The 15,633-nt window shown below is 38.6% G+C and overlaps 1 long non-coding RNA gene across 1 annotated transcript; it reads left to right on the plus strand.

The window, feature by feature from the left end:
- The first annotated feature begins 11,501 nt into the window (after positions 1-11,501).
- LOC107810355 (uncharacterized) lies at positions 11,502-15,060 on the plus strand. The gene is made up of 2 exons (XR_012695552.1): positions 11,502-13,423; positions 14,825-15,060. It is a non-coding gene; the product is annotated as an uncharacterized LOC107810355 (long non-coding RNA).
- Positions 15,061-15,633: the final 573 nt, after the last annotated feature.

The raw sequence follows: 15,633 nt of genomic DNA on the forward strand, positions 1-15,633 counted from the left end.
GACATCCCTCATACCCTAATCAACGTTGGTTTCGTTCGAATCTCCCTCATACCCTAATGAGTCCTGTTCAGGCCTAGGTCGTTTTTGATGCTTAAGATTACGAGGTAATTTTCTTTTCTTTCTCTTCTATTCAGTGTTAAGTGTATGTTATGAGATATCTATTCGCTTCGACTAATGTCGTCGAGTAGTTAAGTTTCGTAAGCTCCCTGCTAAGTGTCCCGAAAATTGAAATAATTTGGTGGCCTGTTTAGTCTATGTTGTTTGTCGATTGGTTGTTACATGTAATAGTTCGTATAGTCGATTTGAGTAACGTCGTCAAATAATTAAGTTTCATAAGTTCCATGTTTTGTCCGAAAACACATGAATCACCTGTGTGTTATGTTTTAGCCTGCTTTTGTTGTCGACTGATTAGTATACGTTATAACTCGCAAAGTCGATTCGATACATATTGTCGTTTGTTTTTACAGTCTTGAAAGGCAACAACTTGATTCATACTATCTGATTCTGATTAAATAGTTGTCTAAATCCAGTGGTAAACTAATTATAGGTTGTAGTTTGTTAGTTGGTGAGGTTCGAATTAGGATTAAAATGGTTATAGCTGACAGACTCAACGATGTGAAGGGGGTGGGGTAAGGCAGTAATGATCAGCGGCTTTAGGGTTAATTTGGGGTGTCAAATACTGACAAATGCTTAGGATTAGTGGACTGTCAGTTGATAAATGAAAAATACTATTAATCTAGTATTAGTGGGGTGCACAACACAAGAACATGGGTTTAAAATAAATAATCTAATAAAGCCTATGACTCTTGAATGAATCAATATGACAATCATGCTATAGTGGGGAACCAAATGACTTGCATCAAGAAGATACTTAGGCATGGGAAGTTGAAGGGTATGGGGAGGAGAGTCTGGATACGAGGCAGTCCTGTAAAGGTCTTTTGGGCCTATAAATGAGCTCTTTTTTTTTACTGATAAGGACGGGCAATTGAGAGAAAAAAGTTGATAGTCTTACAAGGCAAAAAGAGGGGGCTGGTCAGTTGTTTGGTTTGATATGGTTGGGTTTTTCAAGATGTTTTGCTAAGTCTGATTGTTTGATTGTCAAGCTATTTTCTGTCAGGTCTGTTATCTAGTTCGGTTGTTACTATTTCAGTGGGGTATTCTGGTTTCTCTATTGGGTTACTACTGTATTCTGGGTTTCTGTATGCTGCTGGACTGCTTCTGGTTTATTGCTATTAAAGTTGTTATTGGTTGTTCATTGAGCTACTGTTATTGTGGAACTGCTGTTGCTGTTTTGTTACTGCTGTGTTACTGCTGTCCGTTTGCTTGTTGCTGTTGTTATTATTGCCTTATTGCTGCCCAGCTGCTGTTGCTGATCTTCTTCCTCTTCTTGTTCTTGTTTCCAATCTCAGGTACACAACTGATACACTGTCAATGTAGGCTGAAAATTGAAACCTGAGTATAGAAATAAAGAGTTGAAGTGCCTCTTTCGAATTTGCTTTAGTTGTATATTGAATGTTAAGCTGTGTATAATAGTTCATGTATTCCATTAGAACCATGTCTGGGTTTGTTTGGATTTTGTTTCAATGGGTAATTGTCTGGCCATCGCTTTCAATATAATTAGAGTTTGTTTGACTCAACATTTTGTCTAAAAGGCAAAAATCCGAAATAATGTAGATCTCATGTTGATTTCAGTTTCAAGTTGAAAGTATGTCTCCATAGCTTTAGTATTGCAATAGTTAGTTGACAAAGTCATTGACGGTTTGCTTCGAGTGTCATATAATCAGATAGGAACATAGTATTAATTCACGCCCTTAAATTTATAGAATCCGTAGGCTTGACATACTTGTGGCGCGATTCAAGAAATGTAGAAAGGATAAGAACCTTAACCCAATAGGTTATTCAAGTTAACAAGCAAGTTAAGTAACTTTCGTAACCATTAGTAATTAAGGTTGGCTTAGCTTCAAGTAGTTGAAAACAATTAGTCCCAACGGTTCATTTCGTCTAACAATGTGGGTTTAAATTAGTTATAAGATACTTTGTCCCTTTTGAATGCGTATTGCCTGTCAATTCCGTATTTGGTTATAATTTCAGCTTTAGTAGTATCGGCTTATAGAATGAGGCATGAAACAACTTCCTTTCGCGCAAAGTTTGATTGCAATTTTCTGGCTGCATTTGCTTGAATCCGTGAAATAAATGATGGTCTTTTCAAGCATGTAAATAAAGTAGGACCTTTTCTTCTTCCATTTAGAGACGGAAGAAAAAAAATATAAAAAATATATATATAGCTGCTTTAGTATATCCTTCTAGAATAACGAATGAGATGAGCCTCGCTAAACAAAACACATAAATTGTGGGGCCCTCGTTAAATGTATATATTAAAGTAATTAGTTTTCGGGACGGGCCATTTAGCAAATTTCACGGCCTTCCCAGAATAATAACATGATAGTCTCTTTAGGCGCGTGTTTAATAATTTACTCTCTTAAACTTGGGTGTGCATTTCATGCGACCCAAATCCAAATCCCAAAACATTGAATAAAAATGTGTTCCGGATTGCGGGTGCATTTCATGTGACGTAATCCAAATACGTGTTTTAAACAATGTTCATATTCTTTTGAAATAATAATAATAAAGTGGTAAAAGTTAAAATTGGCACATAGGTTTATAGTCGTATAAAATCAGATAAACAAACTGAATATGACAGTTGAGCGACCATGCTAGAACCACGGAACTCGGGAATGCCTAACACCTTCTCCCGGGTTAACAGGATTCCTTATCCGAATTTCTGGTACGCAGACTGTAATAAAGAGTCATTCTTTTCCTCGATTTGGGATTAAATTGGTGGCTTGGGACACCCCAAATCTCCCAAGTGGCGACTCTGAAAATAAATAAACAAATCCCGTTCGATTGTCCTTTAATTGGAAAAACTCCCTCAGCACCCCGAAAGGGCGTGGGCCGAAAGGAGGTGTTACAATATCCAGAGGGAAGGAAAGGTAGAATCGGATGCACTGGCTAACCTTGGTTCATCAATGAAAATGGGGGGTCGGATTCTGGGACGGTAGTACAACTACTGCACTCGGTCCGTGACACAGATAGCTACTATGAAGTAAATACGACTAATTTGATGGGATTGGAGGAATAAGATCATTGATTATCTCTAGCACGGTAAGTTTCTCGAAGACTCCAAGGCTTCCCAGCCGTTGTGCGCTAAAGCAACACGATATAGCTTCAAAGGAGGCCAACTGTACAGGAAATCTTTTGTCACTACCCAAACCGATGGGCCGCGACGAGCACCCGGTACCTTACTCAACCGAGTACCAATATGATGTATCTTTTCGTATCATGCTATCATAGGTGAATGAGATGGAAAGGCTGCTATAGGATAACTAGAATAAAATGTGTAATACCATCTTATACATAAGACATACAGGCCTATTAGACCAAAATGACCACTCATACACTGAACATAGGCCGACAAGGCAATACAATCTTTTACGTACATGACATATGTCTACAAGCCTCAAAGAGTAGATAAATACCATAAAGGTCGGGACAGGGCCCCGCCGTACTAAACAATACATGTCAAAATCATACTAACCAAATAAGCAACTACAGAGCAAATAGAGCGCACCAACATCTTTCGTTGAGCTAATAGCCTACTTGGAGGACTCTCGACCTGTCTATCGAGACCTGTGGGCATAAAATGCAGCATCCCCAAGCAAAAAAGATATCAGTACAAATAATATACCGAGTATGTAAGGAATAAAAAATAGTAAATAATAGACAGGAGAGAAACATGGAGTAAAAGACTCGACAGGTAAGTCTGAATAGCCTTTGAATCATTTAATACTTATAATGTCATGCATATGCGTATAAATGTCAAACCATGCATGGGTATATGCGTTCATAACATCATCAAGCCTCTGAGGGTATCCCATCATATCATCTCGGCCATTGTGGGCAAATCATCAACGTATACTAGTTGATCATGTGGTGGCACGTATATAGCACCATAACCTTTTCCCATATCCCAGATACATACATACATATATACATATACATATATACATATACATATATACATATACATATATACATATACATATATACATATATATATATATATATATATATATATATATATATATATATATATGCACGTATATAACGTCGTCTGGTCATGGGTCAATGTACATGCATAAATGAATGCAATGCATGAGAAGTACGTCAATAAAATTTCTCGAAACGTCATAAGACCATTATACCTCTGATTAATATCATGAAACAAACTTTATCAACTTACGTATTTTCAGAGACCCAAGAACAGACGATAGAATAATAAGACATATGGGAGTTCAAAAACATAGGCATTTCTAATACTTCTATGAATAGAGTCATTTATGGAAGTTGTGCATTTGCTCATTTCGTTCGTGTCATATGGATCATGCCAAAAAGAAATAAGGGATAGCCTTAACATACCTGAACCGATTCTCTTTTGCAAAAACATGTAATGGCGGATCGAAATAGGGAAAAATCCGTATGATATTCTTGAGAAAGAATGTATCAGGCTTTCTTTGAATTAGCATTTCACGTTGGACCTTGTAGGGATTCATACGAATACCTTCATAGAATTCCATCATCCAGATATAGAAAGATGGTTTAATGATGTTTGACCTTGTAGCATTTCAGAGAATTTCACGTTGGACATTGTCATTTCTCTTTTAATGATGCATGAATGCTATTTTGCTTAATTTTAGAAAAGTCCTATACCTTATCAATAAAGAGACCAAGCATTCTTACGTGTAAATAAGGTATCATTATGTCTTATGACTCATTTTGTATATTTTGCCACTTTGGCTTAGCTTATGCAATGTGGCAGCCCCAAAAAGACCCTTATCCACTTAATACCATAATTATCTCCACAATTATTCAATTATCCATATAATTAAGAATTTTCTCAAATTACTTAAAATACTACTTACTTTTAACACACTTTATACATCCTACAATCACGGTCATGTGGTACCTTGTATGACACTAGTCCATAAATACGGGGTATTATAGCTTGGACCGTATTTTATCCCAAATTAACAAACTTCGACGAAACTTATTTTCTTCGATATGCTTACCCTCTCACCTTCACGAATTTACGTATCCCTTGTTTGAAATTGCATAATACTTATAATCCCAAAATAATCTCGTTCCGAGCTTGCGTCGATTAACTTACGACGAAACTTTAACATATAAAAATGCAGGATGTAACATCTCATTTCCGAGCACTCATTAATTTATTTATGGCGTACTTTCACGTACGAAAATATGGGGTGTAACATCTGCCCCCGCCTCTGGCTCGATGCTTGGAGCATTCGAAGCTAACTATGTTATGCGAGAGGTCCATGAAGGGATATATGGAAATCATTCTGACAAAGATTCCTTAGTATTGAAACTGGTAAGGGCAGGGTATTGCTGGCCCCGAATGGAACAAGACGCTAAAGCCTTCAAAATTGTGATAAGTTCCAACGTTACGCACCATGGTACATAAACCAGAAGAAACCATTACATTCATTTCTATCTCTGTGGTTGTTCACGAAGTGGGGAATGAATATCGTCGGACCACTGCTGCCTGCCCCTGGTAAGATAAGGTTCCTTTTGATTTTAACTGACTATTTTTCTAAATGGGTTAAAGTAGGTCCTTATCAGAAGCTCGGCGAGCGTGAAGTGGTTGATTTCTTGTGGGAAAATATAATTTACAGATTTGGAATACCAAAACAAATAGACTGCGATAACTGGCCATAATTTATAGGGGCAAAGATCACAAAGTTCCTTGAAGATTTTAAAATCAAGAGAATCAAATCTTTACCCTATTATCTGAGCACAAATGGCCAGGCGGAATCAACGAACAAAAGGATTATACAAAATCTGAAGAAAAAGTTGGAAGCGACTAAAGGTAAATGGCTTGAGGAGCTACCTATAGTGTTATGGGCCTACCAAACAATGGCCAAATCGAACATAGGAGAAACTCCTTTTTTCCTAGTGTCCGGAGTAGAAGCTCTAATTCCCGTGGAAGTAGGAGAACCTATCTTGAGATATTTTAAGGTGATTGAAGAGAAGAACAATGAAGCTATGTTAGTCAGCTTGGAGCTATTCGATGAGTGCAGGGACTTAGCACATATAAGAATGGCAGCCCAGAAGTAGAGAATGGAAATATATTATAATCGAAGAGCCAACCTCTATTATCTTAAAGTGGGAGACTTGGTTCAACCTGGGAAGTCCCCTACCGGTTTCAGCTGTAACTGGGAAAGGTTTATGCAAGTTGGTGAATCAGGATGGAGAAAAATTGCCAAGCAACTGGAATGTGGCACAACTCAAGAGATATTATTACTGACAAGCATCACATGTACTAAAAGTATGTGCTGCACTCCTTTTCCCTTCGTCCAGTTTTGTCCCAATTGGGTTTTTCTGGAAAGTTTTTTAATGAGGCAACAACAGAAAGCATACTACGAAGAAAGTTTCAACAATAGTAATAAGATCTTTAATAGCAAGGCACACAAGCGAAGAACCACTCCAGAGCGGTTAGATAATCTTTGGCTCGATAGAAAAATTCCCACTAGGAAAGTTAGTTTGCTATCGAGTAAAGGTTACCGGTCGTTCATGAGTGCAAACCACTAGAGGATTGTTAGATATCGACCTTTGCTCGATAGCATAAATTCCTAAGGGAAAGCAGAGTTTGTTACCGAGCTGAGAATTGTCTAGCAGTTCATTAGTGGGGTCCTCGAAGGTGCAAAACTTGTAGTTTTCCAATTCGCATTCTTCGCATTTGAAAACTGGGGGGGATGATATGAGGAAATGGAAACAATGACTGCCACGACGATCGGAGCACAAAAATCAAAAACATAATTGTATCATCGGGACAGGGACTATGCGGTTAGCCCCATAGAAATGAGTTGTACAAGTTAGCCACAAGAAAGGGCAATTTCATTTTAGCATAACGAATGCTCATGTACTTTTTGAAAAAGGAAGTAATAAAGTAAAGTCCTTTTATCTTTCATCTTGTTTCTTGTCTAACCGATAAATTGATTTTATCATTTGAAAGTTAAACAAGTACTTCATATGATAGTGACGTAATGAATAGGAGACGTCCTATTCAATAGCACCGTAAATATAAAAGGAACCTCTCTTATAGAAACCATTTAGATAAGGGGTTGGTTTTGGAAGAGATTGTGCCTGAAATCCAAATGCTTTTGGGAAAAAATACACCCAAGACTTTATATAATAAGATGAAAACAGTAAAACTTGCGCAAAACTTTTAAGCAAAAAGAAAAATGGAATGCAAAGATTAAAACTTGCATAAATGTTCGAATGAAAGAAAAACTCAAACAATACTTGAGCAAAAGGATGTCTTTATTTACAATAACGTGCCAATACGACACAGATACAAAAGTTGAAAAAAGAAAAGAAAAGCTAAATGGCTATATCTCCAGAGCCCAGAGGAAGAGAAGTGTTCGCGCCCCTAGGGGAATTAGGTAGATTCGCTGATGACTCAACATTTTCGCCCTCATCAATTTGGACTTCAACATCTTCGCCATCTGTTTCAGTTCCCGAAGTTTTAGAACTAGAACTGGAAGAACCGGAAGCATCAGGCTCTGCCATGAGACCACTTTTAGCAGCTAACTCAAGCTCACGGTCCTTAGCGATTTCGGCATCAATGTCAATAATACCTATTTTAGCCTCTTCCAAGATTTTTCTCCTTATGTTGTACATAGTGTAAGTTTTCTCAATAACGAGGGAAGCCGCTCGACGCTTAAGTTCTTATTTGAGTTGGATTACCTCAGCAGAATGGTTTTCCTGGGCTGGATCTAACGGATCTGAGGCTAACATCAAGGTCACAGACAGTTGAGCTAAAGTGCCTATTATGGTCGATAGTTTTCCTATACTTTTTCTCCAATAAGGTATGACCCCGCGGCAGCAAGCTTTTCAGTTTTGGAGTTCAAGACCACTTTTAAGCTAGTTAATCTTTCAGTGGAGGCACCCTAGCGATTGGTTGCAGCAAGAATGGTAGTATGGACTTCAGACCATTTGGCCTTGGCCTCTTCAAATTGAACCATCATTGGGTCAGTCTCCTAGCTAAGGGTTTCCACTTCTTACTCGCTTTGCTGCAAACGAGTATCCAACACAACGGCCTTAGCAGCTTTGGCTTCCCATTCTGAGAGGCGAGCAGCACTTTGCACCCGCTCGGCCAAAAGTTGATAACATTCAGAGGTAAGTTCTTCTTTTTCCCGAATAAACCTCTGGAGGCCCTCGAAAGCAAGGAAGTTGCCTACAAAATAAGAAGGACAAACTCAGGATATTTTCTGTCAAAAATAGAAGAAATGACAAAAGTATTGCATTGTGCATAGCATTATTCAACAACTACTCTCCCGAGAGAGCCTATATCTTTTCCAATGTTTTTTTCTAAGCCAAAGGCTTCAGATAGTTATCCAGTTCCACCGACTGGATAGCAAATTACATCCAGTAGAAACTGAGAGAGTAACTTTCCTCCTCCTTTGTAGATCTTCTAAGGAAAACATAGTTTTTCCCCAAATTCCCATGAATTGGGGACTCGGTGAGAGGAATACCCTCTTCTCCGGCAGATGCGGTTGGTGGAAATGATGTAGCAGTTGTTGGTGTAAGAGTTGGTGAAAGTGGAGATGATGTAGCAGTTGCTGGTGCTGGTGAAGATGGAGATGAAGATGATGGTGATGGAGGGTGAGTAGCAGTTGTGACAAACGCAGTGCTAGTTGTTGGTTGCTCGTCAACTGAAGACAGAAAGGACCCGGTACTCAGCCCCAAAATACCGGGAGTAGCGATTGGGATCCAAAAGCGGGAGTCGGCATTTTTTGCCATTTCATACTCCCCCTAGAGCACCGAGACATCATCCTCTGTTGGTATAACTAACTCAACAGATGGAGCGGTCTATTGAGTTGAGGAAGATCGTCGTTTTCTATGAAGAGAAGCTTCATCCTCGCTAGTTTCTTCATCATCGTCAATTATCACGGTATCAATGGTCGGCCCGGGCGGAGGGCTCATCACCACAACTTCTCGAGATGACTCAGGGGAAGCTTTCTTCGCCCTCTTATTCTTTCCCCCAATCACGAAAAAATGCCTTCTTTTTGGCTACTTATTCTCTGGCCGGGGACTCCGAGAAGAAGCACTTACACCAGAAGCAGGCCCGGAGACGCCTGTGTGAGAAAAGCTTTTTGGAGCAACCTCGCAGCATCAGCAGGATCAACTAAAATGTCCTCCTTGGGGAAGACAATCGAGCCTTCTCATAAGGAAAGGTAATGACATGATGAGTTAAACTTACAATGATTTTTCGCCTTCCACCCATACTTCAGGGACAGCTCTTTCCATGAGTGGGTTTCAGGCATAGTAAAGTCCAAAATTTTCTGAACCCATCGGTCCAAGTCCTTAACCCCAGAAGGAAACCACCGAGTCACTGAGGCACGTAAGAAAACAAAAGTTAATAATGACGAGGAAATAATATTTGACAAGGAAAGAAATAGATTGTATGCTTACGAATACAGTTCCACAGTTCCGAGAATGAAGGTACCGAGGTCAAGATGATGTCACTGGCGGCAATTGAAATAAACCATTACATCCACCCATGGTCATTATCATCATCCATGCTAGATAGAAATGCATGGTGTCCCTGCTTGCTAAAGTTGATCATCCCCCCACCCCCCCTTTCCCCCGAAGATATTGGGGGAATAAAAGTTCATCACATGAGCTAAAGTTAGCTCCTCTCCCATTTTCGGGCACAAACGTTGAAGACAAGCAATTGTCCTCTACACGGAGAGACTCGCCTGTGCTAAACACACTTGATAGTGGAGGAAAAACTCCGTAATAATGGATTCAAGCTCTCCACTCTGAGAAAAAGTCCCCAATGTGAAGGGATACATATAAAAGTACGTAAAACCCTTATTGGGTAAGGTTACTCGCTCCGCCAGATCAGGAGCAATAATGTCTAAATCCCGGCAATAACAATCTTTCTTCAGAGCAGGAATGCTAGAAGGGCGGATAGAAGAAGGATATCTGCTAACGGCCCTTGTATGAGAGCTAATAGAAGGAAATTTCTCTTCGAAGTCTTTGGACGTGACAAGACTTCTAGGGATGATGGTGCTCACGATTGGAGGTGTGGTGTTTTTGGATTTGTTTTTGTTCTTGGAAGAACTGGTATTTTTTTAAGAAGAAGCCATTGTATGTTATGGAAGAAGGAAAAGTTTTTTTTTCATTTGAAGAGAGTTAAAGAAAAGTTGAATGAAGGGAGTTTGAGAGAGTTTTGAGAATTATAGAGTATGAATGAAGGAGGTTGATACGTATAAGTAAAGGTTTAGGTGGCTAAGTTCGTGGCCACAATTATCTCGATAACCGGCAAATGTTATGCTGAATCGTGGGATGACGTATGTTCGGGGCATTAAATGCGGAGAGTGGTACATCTAATCAACCGTCCAAAGCTTTTCAGAGGTCATCAAAGTAATTCCCGCCAAAAAGAATGTTTATAACAATTCCTGGTGACACAAGTTATGTCACCAAAAAGCAGGGGGACTATCTGTATAGGGTAAAATATGCTATACCAAGTGGTCGTATAAGAGAGTTACACGTGAAGCTAAAAGCAGAGGATAGGTAGAACCGAAGGCAACAGTTTTGCTTGCCACCGGAATAAATAACACTCATGAAGATGCAATAAATATCCTCCGTCCGGTAGCATTCAATAGAGAATATTTCATAGCATTTAGTGCACTTTTCGTTACAGAGAATTTGTCATTTATGCTCACCGTTACACCTTCTTCAATGGCCCTCATAATTAACATTAAAGAAGGGCATGATCCTAGGACCTTGTTCCCTATGTGCAGCTATAAATAGTGAGTGATATTGTCATTGTAAGGACACGAATTTTCTGGTAAACTTATGCTATAATCAATCCAAAGCTTTATATATTTTTACCTTCTTATTCCTTGATTTCATCGTTGTTGTGTTCGGAAGACTTGCTCCTGGAATCATCGTTTATGCTATTTTATCATCATTTGAAGGCTAAGTATTGCATATTTTTTCAATTATTTTATTATTTCAGGATGAATTTAATTCACTTGTTTAGAAACCACTTATAAATTCAACTATACTATTTTATAGGTAAACATATACCTAGTATACTTTAATTTCGATAAAGCATTAGGGGAAACTAAATTTTTTTAAATGAAATTAAAATAAATCATCTTTATGTCTATTTCAATGGTTAATTTAAGAAGAAGACAAGTCCAACCTTTTATCTTTTTAATTCTCAGTCGTATAATTAAGAATTCTAAAAGAGATAATATATAATCACCCCCTTGGGATTTTTTCACTTTACCAGTTAAACCTTCATACTTTGCGAGGATATTATGATCCCTGGTATTGTTTGAGGTGGAATAAATAACCCATTTGAGCCCACATGGCATGCATTGTATTTGCACGAAAATTAGGCACGTCAGAAGTCCAAAATCAATATATTTGACCATTTTTCTTCATTATTGTTTTCAATGTTTTTATTTTCTTTTTCTTTTCTTTTTTATCTTTCTTCTTGTTTTCTTCTCTATGCCAGAGAACTCATCAGTCATTTTCCCATCTCCCCCGGTTCATCACACCTTCTCCCCACTTCTAGCACCTCTATTCGATTTTCTTTTCTTTCTCTTTCTTCCTTTTCTTTTTCTGTTCATTCTTTTCCACTCACATCCTCAACCACTTCTTATTACCTAAAATATTAAGATTTTAAATGTTTGTTGGTGACGATTTAGAGGAGACGTGATTGATTTAGATGTCTTTATCGTGGTAGTTTAAGGTTGTTTCTCTTATTTTTTTGGTCTGATTGTGTTTAACTAGTGGTGTTAATGAATGAAAAGGATGATTTTTTGGTTGAGGGTTCGCCGAAGATTTTAGGAGAGGGATAGTCAATGACTTTCTGCTCATTTTCGACGGTTTTCCTCTTTGCGCTATAGAAACCCCGCCAAATTTCATTTAAAGGTGGATTGTTTTGGAGTGGGTTGATTTTTGGTGGCTTTCTTTCTTGGAGATGATGGCTTTTCTTTTCTTAAGTGATATTGTCACAACCCTAAAACTGACCGTTCGTGATGGCGCCTATCGTGAAACTAGACCAGCCGACAAAATTTTCAAATCAAATCATTATTCTATAAAAGTTATGTTTAAGCCATTAATTAAGAAGAAATCTTATAATATGAGTCTAAATAACCAGTGCGGAAACATAACACAAGCCCAACATCAGGGTGTCACAAGTCATGAGCTGTGATGACCCAAAGGGTCATCTTATGAATTAAGACTCTATTCCGGGCTCGTTAGCCGTAAACATATTTTTTTATTTATCTCGATTTTTGTACGCAGTCCGGGCGTGAATCCCGAAATCCTTTATGTGAAAATATGTGAAATAATAATTTTTGAGAGTTAAAATTAATTTTTAGTTGACTTTGGTCGACGTTTTGAGTAAACGGACTCAGACCCGTGTTCCGTCGGTCTCGGGAGGTCCGTAGTAAAATTTGGACTAATTGGGAGTTTATTTTTGGATTTGAGTGGCCCAGCAAGACAAAGACTCATTCTTCTCAACACATTAGTCCACTCTCCACTTAAATGCAAGATTTAATCTTAGCCGTTGATTCCCCTCCAATCTAATGGCCCATGTCAATTCTTACACCCATATTTAAACCCAATTATAACCAAACCCTAACCTACCTTTTAACTCCTAATGACTAAAAGGCTAGAACGGCGCCCTCCCCCTTTCAGAGGATGAATGATCCATCTCTTTTCTCGGAAAAAAATGAAAAGACACACATAGAAATAGCCAGCTTCCGCCGCATCACCCCACCCTAAGAAGATTCATCATCGACCATTAATTTCCTCCACAAATAATATCCAAAAATCTTGGAAAGTTTTCGTTGATTCTGAGAATCTCTTCCTACTAGAGGCAAACCCACCAGCTGAAATCACAGAGCAAATAGTTTCTACAGCAGAAAAACACAGAAACCTTCAGACTGTCTTCCTCAAATAAGATCTCGTGTGCTACCATATTACGCGATTGAGTTTGCAGTGACTTTTTCGGATCCAAATTGAAGTACTTTTTTTCTTCGGGTCAGTGTTTGTTGTCGCATTAATTAGTATGGGTATAAGCACATTTTCTGAATAAAGTTCTTCATATTTCTTGTATGTTATTTCTGTGTTACATATGACTATGCCAAGCCATTAATTGAATTTATATTCGAGCATTAGTTTAAAAAGCTTCGCCACTCTTTGTACATTGTTGTTTAGTAGGTGCAAATAAGAATACATATGGTTTCTAGCATGAAGTTGATTGGAGTGATAGAAGGAAACATCCAAATCCATAACATCAGTATAACGGTGTAAGGTGCACACAAGATCATAGAATGGAATATACATTCTCATCTTTTAAATTTTTAGAAAAACGTAATTTTCTTTTACATTGACGATTACAGAACATGCATATTAGAAAAGTATGGACGACACTGCTTTTCCAGCTCGCTGTTCTTGTTAAATATAATTCAACTGTGAATGGGTAAACGGATTTTGGTTCAAACCCCGAGTTTGGACCAAGCGGGCCTGGGTCGATTTTGACTTTTTAAGGAAAATGATAGAAAATCTATAAATGAGCATTGGGTATGAATTCTTTAGCATTTATTGATGTTGTTAAATTAATTTGGACTAAATACAAGCAATTCAAAGACGAATTCTAAAGGAAAAGCGGTGTTTGAGGCTTGAGTTGGCTGTGGAAGTTCGAGGTAAGTGTTTAGCCTAACCTTAGCTTGAGGGAATAGGTATTGTGATTTAATTGCTATGTGCTAGAGTAGTGTATGATGTATAGGTGTGGTGACGAGTATCTATATGTCGTTGTCAAGCATGCCAGTGAGTCTTAAATTGTAATCGTTGTGTTCTTAATAAATACTACAAAATGCCTAAGTTGTTTTCGTGTTGGGCAAGAATTGTGATTATTCTCGTGGTAGTTGTTTATTGTTGAGTATTGGTTCTAGTTGAGGTTTCATTTGTGAAGTTAAATATTGGTACAAGTTTGGTTATAGTTGATTCCCTTGTCGGGATGTATTTAATTCTTGTTGTTGGTTCCCTTGCCGGGACGTATTTAATTCTTGATGTTGGTTCCCTTGCTGAGATATGTTTATTCTCATTGTTGATTCCCTTGTCGGGATATTGTTGTTTCCTTATTGATCCCTTACCGGGACTCTTTTGTGATTGGTGTTGAATTGTATATTTGGATCGGGTTGCACGCCGCAACAATATTATATGGGATCGGGTTGCACGCCGCAACATGGAGTAATAAGGGAGGACAAGAGGGGTCGGGTTGCACGTCGTAATAGTGATATATGATTGGATCGGGTTGCACGCTGCAACAGTATTTTATGATTTGGATCAGGTTGCGCGCCGCAACAGTATTTTATGATTTGGATCAGGTTGCGCGCCGCAACAATAAAGGATAAAAGTGGATATTGATTTGTTACTGTTTTCTTATTCTTTCTGCTGCAAATTTTAAATTGTTCTTTATGCTTTTCTCCTGAGTTACTGTTGGTAAATGATATTCCCCCACAGCATGTCCCCCTTCCCATCTTTAACTGCTAGTTTCCTTTATTATTACTTGTTATTTATATATATGCTTTAACTATACAAGTTTAGTTGGTAGTCTTATCCTAGCTTCGTCACCACTTTGCCGAGGTTAGGCTGTACACTTACTAGCACATGGGGTCGATTGTGCTGATACTACACTCTATACTGTGTGTAGATCACGGTACTGAAGCATACGGACCGTAGAGAGAGATTGCTACCTTCATTCCATCAGGAGACCCGAGGTAGTCCTGCAGGCGTCTATAGGCCCTTGCGTCCCCTTTTATCTTTATATTCTGTTTTCATTTATTTTAGAGACAGATTGTATCTTTCTTTCCAGAAAACTGTTTGCAGTATTCGTAGATTGTCCATGTTATTGTAACACCAGTTCTGAATAGATATGTACTTTGTATTTTTCGTACTTGTATTTGGCTAAGTTATCAGATTTCGTCTTCTGCATGTCTTTAATTATTATTAATATTCTATTATTGATCGCATGTTGTTTTAAACTGTTAAAAAGGCTAAGTAAAAGGGTTAGTGAATCTATAATACTCAGCTTGCCTAGCTTTCACGAGTAGGCGCCATCACAACTCCCGAGGGTGGGAAATCCGGGTCGTGACAAGTTGGTATCAGAGCTCTAGGTTGCTTAGGTCTCACAATTCACAGATAAGCTTGGTAGAGTCTGAGAGATTGGTATGAGACATATGTGCTTATCCCTAAAAGCTGCTAAGTTAGGAACATTTTCACTTCTATTCATCTCTGTCGTGCGATTTGGTTTCTCAATGCTAATTGTATTTCTACTCTGTTCTTTCGCACATGGCGAGAACACACACTTCTTCATCCACTGACCAGTAGCCCCGAGCCCCCAGCAGCAACTCCCATGAGGGGTAGAAGGCGAGGATGAGGCCGTGATAGAGGCCGAGGTAGGGGCAAAGCTCAGCCTAGAGCACCAGCAACAACGGTGGAGACTCAAGTTGAGTTTGATGA

The sequence above is a fragment of the Nicotiana tabacum genome, chromosome 10 (assembly GCF_000715075.1).
Source record: "Nicotiana tabacum cultivar K326 chromosome 10, ASM71507v2, whole genome shotgun sequence".
Taxonomy (NCBI): domain Eukaryota; kingdom Viridiplantae; phylum Streptophyta; class Magnoliopsida; order Solanales; family Solanaceae; genus Nicotiana; species Nicotiana tabacum.